This window comes from Anabrus simplex, chromosome 11 (assembly GCF_040414725.1).
Source record: "Anabrus simplex isolate iqAnaSimp1 chromosome 11, ASM4041472v1, whole genome shotgun sequence".
In the NCBI taxonomy this organism is placed as follows: domain Eukaryota; kingdom Metazoa; phylum Arthropoda; class Insecta; order Orthoptera; family Tettigoniidae; genus Anabrus; species Anabrus simplex.
In genome coordinates, this window is record NC_090275.1 from 15,914,952 (window position 1) to 15,924,691 (window position 9,740).

Genomic DNA, 9,740 nt, shown 5'->3' on the forward strand with positions numbered 1-9,740 from the left:
GCAATAAACTTTCACTAAAGGAACAATATTACACGTACAGCGTGATTATACAATTAAAAAGCATTTACTATTTGACTACACACTAACCAATTAACAGACACTAAAGCGGGTGAATCATACCTCAGTGTCCATGATCTTGACAAAAAGATATACCTCTGCTACCCTCCTTCACATCAAAAGCAAAGTATCCACTACATTCTGTGGCGTTATACAAATCGGTTAGCCGCGACGAACGACATTTTGTTCATATTTCCGCTAATAATTTTGTTAATAATTAAGGAAATAAAGGAAACAATTAGGTGATAAGACAACAGGGCTTGAACAGATTTGTTGTTTTAATAATTCCTAGTTTTGGCCGGCTAAAAGAAAAAGAATAAAAATGTGGCGACTTTTCCCCTAATCGCCGCTACTGCGTATAGGTACCATGTACAGACGTGCACATTAATGGTGTCCCGACATAAACAATCAACACTGCGCCACTCCAGTACTGCAAGGAAGAGGAGAGAGTGAAGGGGTAGTGTTGAAGGCCAATCCAGTACAAAACATGGGGGAAGGGAGTGAAGGGGTAGTGTCGAAGGCACAATGACTCACCTTCTCGCTTAACGCATTGTTGCATGGACTGCATGCAGACAGCCCGCTACAAGACTTCGTTGTGATCGAAATAGGCACAATGGCGGATGTATTGAAGTACAGCATTAGGTTATCTACTCGTCCGGCCTCGCGGTGTACGGGGCAACGCGTCCGGCCACCCCGGGTTCGATTCCCGGCCGGCTCAGGGGGTTTTAATTGTAAATGATTATATCCCTGGCCTGCGGACTGCGTGTTTGTGTTGTCCTTAACGTTTCTCAGATTCAACACTCAACACTTCCGCAATTCCAATTACATGCAGGTTCATATATTGTGCAAGCAGCGGCAAAAGAACTCTATAGTTCGACGCCCCGAACAAATAGCATTTTAACATAAAAAAATTAAAAAGTAACCTACTCTGTTATTTACAGTATTAAGAGGTAAAGGAGGTTTTTAACCGAAAAGTATTTTATACTAGTTAGGAATATTTTGTAGCTGCGTTATATCGGGTCTACCAATCCTTCTTCACCTCGTTCTTGCCATAGTTCTATCCATCTCCAAACTGTCTTAAGACTGCATGGTATTGCTTGTGCTATTGCTAGGGACCATGTGAGCCTCCCACATGCCAATAATATGGCCTCGATTCACTTGTGATAGGATAGGAGCCATCTTATTACAATGTTACAGTATAACGCCGGAATACACACACTGTGTATTCAGCACTACCTGTCCACTCCCTTCCACTCCTTTTCAGTACTGGAGTGGGGCAGTGTTGATTGTTTATGTCGGGACACCATTAATGTGCGTGCGTGTACGTATGCATGTTTAGTTACCGGTAATCCTCAGTCCGAAGATTGCTTGCATCCACAACAGATCCACCATCAGTTGCCATAGATAGCCTAGGCATCACTGAAGAGGCGTATTAGGATAAGTAGACTTCGGCTGTTCAGGCAGAAATAGATTAGAATGCAAACAAATTTCGTGTCGTCTAGCCCGCTCTCCTGTAATGTAGTGAGGGTAACATAACTTCTAGGGTTTCTGATAGGTCGGGCTCCTAATGTTTATGCAAATCTCGTGGCAGAACTGTTGTCCGGGCTAGAGTATACTTGTTACTCGCTCTAATTTGTTTGCATTCATTCGTACCCTGGCACTCCTGACGATTTGTTCGCTCTCACACCCGGTTGAACTGAATGGCTGAGAAGGATGGACTTTAAAGTTTGATTTTGCCTTGTATATATATATTGTATAAAATCACCATACGATTAAATAAATAAATAAATAAATAAATTTACCTATAAATACCTGAACATTCGGGTCTAATGATAAGGATTGATATCGTGTCCCCTTGCCTTCGTCACCGATCCAGAAGGTACTTTACATATCAGTATGCCAAGCCCAATGAACTACATACACCACACCATTCATCACATGGACTGTCCGGCTCCATGGCTAAATGGTTAGTGTGCTAGCCTTTGGTCACAAGGGTCTCTGGTTCGATTCCCGGGAATTTTAACCTTAATTGGTTAATTTCGCTGGCACGGGGGCTGGGTGTATGTCATCTTCATCATCATTTCATCCTCATCACGACGCGCAGGTCGCCTAAGGGTGTCAAATCAGAAGACCTGCACCTGGAGAGCCGAACTTGTCCTCGCACACTCCCGGCACTAAAAGCCATACGCCATTCCATTTCATTTTTTCATCACATGGACTGGCTGCATAAAGACTGGTGTTACTAACGTCGCTCAAAGGCCAAGAATGAGACAGATTAATGAAAGTAACAAACACCATCTGCATCATAAACCAGACCAAACCCCACGGCACTACAGCCCCGAAGGGAACTGTTGCTCAGCTCGAAGGCCTGCACATGGGCGCCCGCAAGGGGGGGCACTTGCCCCCCCCTGGAATTCTAAAGATGCTGATGTTCAATTGTTTAATATCATACCAAATTATTTCATAAACTGAAATTACTGACAGTCATCTAGCATATGTTATAACTGGAAGTTTCTGTAAACAATTTAATGTTGCTGACGTTATATTGGTTTTTATATTCAAGAAAATTGTTAATGTGCCCCCCCCCCCGGAAAAGATCCTGTGGGCGTCCATGGGCCTGCAGATTATGAAGTGTCGTGTGATCAGCACGACGAATCCTCTCGGCCGTTATTCTTGGCTTTCTAGACTGGGTAACTAGACCATACAATAAGATAATGGCGCCCCTTTTCAAAAATCGACTTCTGCATCGTGATCCAGCCTACGATCTTTAGGTTATGAACTGGACAGCAAAACAGTTGCATTTACGAAGTTAAATGAAGTATTAATCATGAAAATATCCAGGTCTTCTCAGTAAAATAAAATTATTCTCATTCATGTACGTGTGGATGACTAAACATGTTACTATTAAGATTCTATCCTCGGTTAGTTCTACGGCCGGGCTGAGTGCCTTAGACTTTAGAGCTTGGCAGGTTCGATCCTGGCTCGGTCCGGTAGTATTTGAAGGTGCTCAAATACGTCAGCCTCATGTCGGTAGAGTTACTGGAACGTTAAAGAACTCATGCAGGACAAACTTCGGCACCTCGGCATCTGCGAAAACCGTAAAAGTAGTTATTGAGACGTAAAATAATAATAAAAAATAACTGTTTTGCCCTATGTCTTCTAGTGTGTGCTAGATCGAATTTGTTTCTCTCATTGACCTGTCTTGGTTCCATCTTTGGTTTTGACGCCATGAAAGTGACTGAGGTATGAGCGATGCTAGTAATGTCATTCCTTATGTAGTCAGTCCCCGTAATGAATGATGTGAAAATGTTGCTCGTAGGGTCGGTTGGTGTGCATATTTCACCGGACTTAGGAGACTGATAATATGTGATACCAATTTCTGGTTCGGTGAGGAGAGCAACGGGAAACTACATCACTCCTTATTTCCCTTATGCACCTCTTCAGTGACGCCTAGGACATCTGTTGAAGATCAAACCAGCCTTCGCACTGCCTTTAGTTTCGGCAGTTGAATAAATCTGCGTTGTCAAATATATGGGGCAAAAAATAAAAACTTCGTATTCGTACATTTTCTCCACTACAAGGAAAAGCATAAAATCATGGATGTTTTTTTGGCCTTAGAAGACGACAGAGACACGTACCGTAACTTAAGAGCTTACATTCTTATAGCAACGTTCGAACGATGGTTGCCATGGTTACAATGGAGTCAGGAAATCGCTGGCGCTAATTCCAAATAGACTAAAAACACATCCATAATAATCTATACAAATAAATAAAATTGAAGTGTTTGTTTATAATGTCAAAATAACAGCATTTTACTAAGTTTATATTTAAGTATATACGGTACTTATAACTAAAAACCAATTTTTACAATTTTCGTGTCTGTCTGTTTGTCTGTCTGTCTGTCTGTTCCGGCTAATCTCCGGAACGGTTGGACCGATTTTGACGGGACTTTGACTGGCAGATAGCTGATGGTGTAAAGAGTAACTTAGGCTACTTTTATATTTTCTGTCTGTCTGTTTGTTCCGGCTAATCTCCGAAATGGTTGGACCGATTTTGACGGGACTTTAACTGGCAGATAGCTGATGGTGTAAAGAGTAACTTAGGCTACTTTTATATTTTCTGTCTGTCTGCTTTTTCCGGCTAATCTCCGAAATGGTTGGACCGATTTTGACGGGACTTTCACTGGCAGATAGCTGATGGTGTAAGGAGTAACTTAAGACTACTTTAAAATTTTCAAAACAATTAGAGGGTGGAGCGACGGGAGGAGATATACAAATAATAGGCGAAATATCGAATTTGTCGTACAGGAACGAGACAACCCTCATTTTAAGCCCGAAAACCATGTTTTAAGGCCCTAAAACCAACCGTTATGGAGATATTGGGACCACACTACCCCTGATCTAGAAATCCGATAAAGAAACGACCAGCCGTACGCACGGCAACGTCAGCTGAAGGATTCTACAGTAGTGAGAATTGCCACCCAAACTTGGTACACATTTGTAATAAGATACGAAATGACTGATCAAACAAGTACATTCAATAATATTTATATTTGTGGTACTATCTAGCGACAGTTCCTATACTTACACTATAATGTCAAACACGACAAATAATTTCTACGTACTAAGTACACCAGTGATATAAATATCCAATAAAGTCACTCACATCGATAGTATGAGTAACTAAAGCCAGTTTATGATAACCCGTACAAAAATCGGGTACTTCTGCTACTATTAATAATAAAAATTGCGACTAAGATAAATTGCGTTAATTTTAATCTGATGGTCTTGAACAGGTTCGCATTCTCTCGGAAGCAACAGAGTGTTACAATTATTACTATGACGAGATTGAGGTTCGGCAAGAATCACGTAGCTATTCAGCAGGAACGCAGCTCTCGTTCAACTCAAGTGCGCTATCTTGTGTCATGTAGCGTTGCATAAGTTTCAAAACTGAACGAACACATTCACATTCGTGTAATTACAGGAAAATCCCCAGTTTTTTTAAAGGCTGGTTTGAAGAGGAAACATATTTTTAATATGGTCAAGTAGGTGAAATTTAATAAATATATCTCCAGGACATGTTAATAAAAAACTGAATTCTTAGGAGTTTTTATTGTATTCAATATCGTCTTTACAATGCCAAAGAAATGGTCTAATATTTAATAGCTTTTTCAAAACAAAAGTATTGATATGTGAAAAAGGAAACAAAGAAACAAGAAAGGCGCTGCAGGTTAGGTGTATAATTAGAAGTTGTCAATAAAATAGAATACAGTACTTAGGAATTATAATGGCATCGAATGGGATGTGGAGTGAGCAAATAAGACGTGCTAAAATGAAATAGTTGGCTGCTTTATCAAGTACAAGGCACTTAGAAAGGAAAATGCCTAATTCTGAATACAAGTTACACAATAATATTGTAAATGCGCTGGTGATATCAAGGGCATTGTAATGGAGCAGAAAAATGCGGTACTGAAGTAGAGAGAGAAAAGAATTACATGCAGTAAGTAATGCATTCTGTAAAATAATAATGGGTCTTCCAGAATATACAGCCAGTAGCGGAGTTAGAAAACTATATGAAGATATCAGCATTTAGGCAGATATAACTAGGAAAGTAATAAAACACTGGTAAATATTAAATAGGGGAGAAAGGCGGGAAATATTGAATTTAGCATACCAACATCAGATGAAACATTTAATTGATGATTACTGGCTAATGAAAATGACAAGTGTGCTCGACGGAATAGGAATGGAAGACTACTGGGGTAAAGAGTTTCAGAACAAAGACAAGAAAGTAACGAATAGAATGAAGGATATTGAGAAACAAATTATTATTGCAGAATGTGGAACTAAAATATCATTATTGGAATTCTGTAAAATTAAGGAGAGAATGGCTTTCAAACAGAGAAGTAAGAGGCATGGTGTGGTGGCTAATGGGAATATGTAAAAATAAAGGTCAGAAAAAGAGAAATAACGCAAATCATGATTTATTTTGGAAGAGGCGAATTCATAGGGAGTATGGAGGGGAACTGACGCACTTAGAGTTAAATATTTACTGTCGTGTCATTACCTATCTTCCTTAACTCTCGAAATATTCAAACTACATTTCCTCAGAACCGGGTGGTAGCTGCGCCTTGCAATTTTTTGAACAGGGGTAGGTTCTCACCATAACCTGCACTCATATTGAAAATGTATCACAACGGTGGGGACAGTCAAGATCGCCTTGTTAGTTTCATACCAGAATTTATTGTGTACCAGTCCATTTTCCTTGACACTGTGCTTCTCTCAATAACAAGCACCGTCATTTCCTGCACAACGCAAAGTTCAGTAGTTTTAGAGAATATTACCTGTAGTCGGAAAAAGGGAACCAGTGCCGCCCTGACAGGTGGCAAATGAATTAATATACTGTAAAACTGTTCATTATTTAGTCAAGTTCATGTTGGACTAAATTAATCGTACTCATTGTTTATGTTTAAAGCTTTTAGAAAAAAAAAAAAAAAAAACTGTTGGAGTGTACACAAGCACACCGCGCAGCTACGCCTGAGAGTGCCTGTTTAAGATTTCTTGTTTATTTTCTGATGTTTAAACTAGATGAAACTTTGTACATGTAATATCTTGAAAATCATAAGTGTCAAAATGCTGATCACACTTTTAATTTTTTTAAACCGAACTAAATACTGTCTGTTCCAATCATTAACTCGACTCCCGAACTAGTGTTTTCTAGACGAAGAACTATTTCTTTCCTACAACCTATACCTAGTTCCTCCATTACGTTCAAATACAATGGTTCAGACTTAAACTTAACTGACACCTAAAACCGACTGTCAATTTATGATGGTTATGGAAAATATGAAAACAATTTTTTGAAAGTCTCCATTTGAATTGTTCCTGAATATTTCTTTTTAATGTTTCTTGATCGGACTACTCACAGGACTTCTGTGTGATCAAATGTATAAGGGGTGATCAAAAAGTTTCCGTTCGACGGCCGTACAGTCCTGAATCGGGATGCCAAACAGGCAAAATGACCGTGAGCATTGAGGCACCACGTTGAAGATCCCCGTGTGGTAAACACCGTGTCCTGCTTGGTGAAGAAAGTCCGTGCTTGCCTGCTGCACATCCTCGTCCGACAGGAAGCGTCGACCCTTCAAGGCCTTTTTGAGGGCACCGTATGGGGAGAAATCAGGACTATTGGCCTCATCCACCGACCGCTAGTTGTTGTCCGTAATGGATGAGGCTGGCCTCCCAGATCGACCGGCACCTCGTGTCGAAACGCGACGCGTACGGAACTTTGTGAACCATTCCGCAACGGTGGTTTTCGACAAACATGTTGCCTCACACACAGTCTTCATTCTCCGATGGATGTCCACCAGCGTTTGTCCTTCGGCAGCCAAGAACAGTATAACAGCACGGACGGTCCTGTTTGGACGCGTTTGGTAATAACATCGCCACAGTTCACGTGGCCGCATTTAACGCACACACCCCGTACAACATGACTGCCACACTAACCCCTTTGCCTACATGTCCGTGCTTATATATCCGCATCGGAGTCGCGCTACGTTGCATGTCCATGCAGTAACGCCCTCAAACGGAAACCTTTTGATCACGCCTTATGTTTCATTATTTTAAGAACTGCATTCATTCTTCTGGCTCAGGGATGGGTGTGTGTTTGTCCCAAGACTCTCTTCTTCATATTCAGACAACACACTACAGAAGCACATAAAACCGATTACACCCCTCCACATAGGTTTGGTAACCGGAAGGGCCGTAAAATAGGATCAATCCATGTGTAACACAGTTTGCACCCTCGACCCCAACAAGTGTGGGGAAAAGAGTGGCAGAAGAAGAAAGCTGCATGTGAAAACTTTCTATACTTAGTAACAAATTCAGGTGAAAATAACGTATCCGATTCTTATTGGATTAACGGAGATCAGGGACAAAGGTATTAGGGAATTACATTTTGGGTAAAGTGGTTAAAGAGAAAGAGGTTCGGGGGAAAGGATTGTTTTACGAGCATGTGTCCAGGGAAAAATGACCGTGAATCTCAGTCATATTACATCAATGCATTTTAGCTTATAATTGTCTTTGAATTAGTTCACTGCCATGTTTCTTCAACGTATTCATGATCTTTTACAAATTCATTATTGAGAGGAGTTTTCCTATATTTAAGAAATTACGAAACATGATATTAATATATGGTATGCAAAAGTGTGTCCTATTTTTGACAACTTGTCTTAACAATCAACTTTAAGGGCATAATGTTTTAATGATAACTATTTTAATGTGTTTTCATCACATCGCCTTCTTTGTAATTTTAAATGTAAAATTTGTCATCTCCTACTTTAAAACCTATAATTACAAGGATATTTAATTAATACATCTGTTAGATCTCCAACAATATTGAACGTTAAAATGGGCAACTGTGTACCTAAATACAGTGTTCACTCATATGTTTTAAAAATTATTTATTTTAATGTGTATTAAAATCATGTTTTGGAAATGTACAATATTCTTTTAATAGCTGAAGATGTCCCAAAAATCCAGACGAAACATGTACTAATGTAATTAGAATATAATTGTATTTCCTATACGTATATACATTGATGGATATTGAACAGGTGGTACCTCAAAAGTTGTCAATATGGAGTTTAAATATGAAATTTATTTCATCTAATGCAGCTTAATTACTGCTCTGTTAAGAGAGGCCAAGGAGTTACTCTTGTTCCTCCCCCAGAACAGCCACATATTTAAATGGATTTTACTCACGGTCTGCTTGTCTGTGGAACCTCCTACCATCTGAAGTAAAACTGCTTCCTCTTCCTCACTTTCTCCATGCAGTAAAAATGTATATATAAATAGTAACCCATATGTGATGTACATAATCTGTATAAATTAGAATTTCAAGAATGATGTGCGCAAGTACAATTGAATGTGGGCGAACGTGTATGAGTGCGGGTGTGAGAATCGTTGTGAATGAGTATGAGCTCGGAAGAGTGTGTACTATACGCGCACTTTATCTTGAGCCCGGATCTCCATAGTAACGAATGGGAACTAGGGCTCAAGAAAAAGTGCGCGTACTATATACAGGGGTATGATGGAGGGTATGAATGACTAGGTTATTTTACTCTTAATATGTATAGCATACATACAAATCAAGATAATTATTATTTGAAGAGTACAGAGCTTATGTAAACATATATGTGTGGATGGAGGTACTTCCCTGTATGTGGAGCTTGCCTTTTCTCTATCCACCACCCCAGGATTGTACATATACAATTTAGGAACAATACATAATAATGTAAAAAAAAAGATTAGTCTCTACAAGAAATATTCTAGTTTTGCGTATTGGATTTTCATTTTAACATGTCTTACCTGTTCAGATACAAGCCATCGACTGGCTAACAGTGAGTAGAAAGTTTCTCTTGTTATCTCTTGGAGAGCTCCTATACTTGGCCTGGAGAACCCCTGGCTGTCATATTGGGCCTACGACGGGCTTTGACTTCCCTGGTGCGTTACGTTCGCTTCACCTTGTAATTTACAAATTACTTGAGGAAGGATAAAAATGGTTTGGATCTGCATCACAAATAGGAAGTAGGCTAGGTATTTGAGTTTCATAGGCTGTAAAAGTGGTGCAGTCAATTAGTCGTCATCCTTCTCTTCACAAAACGGCTGTTCTATCTCCAATTCCAT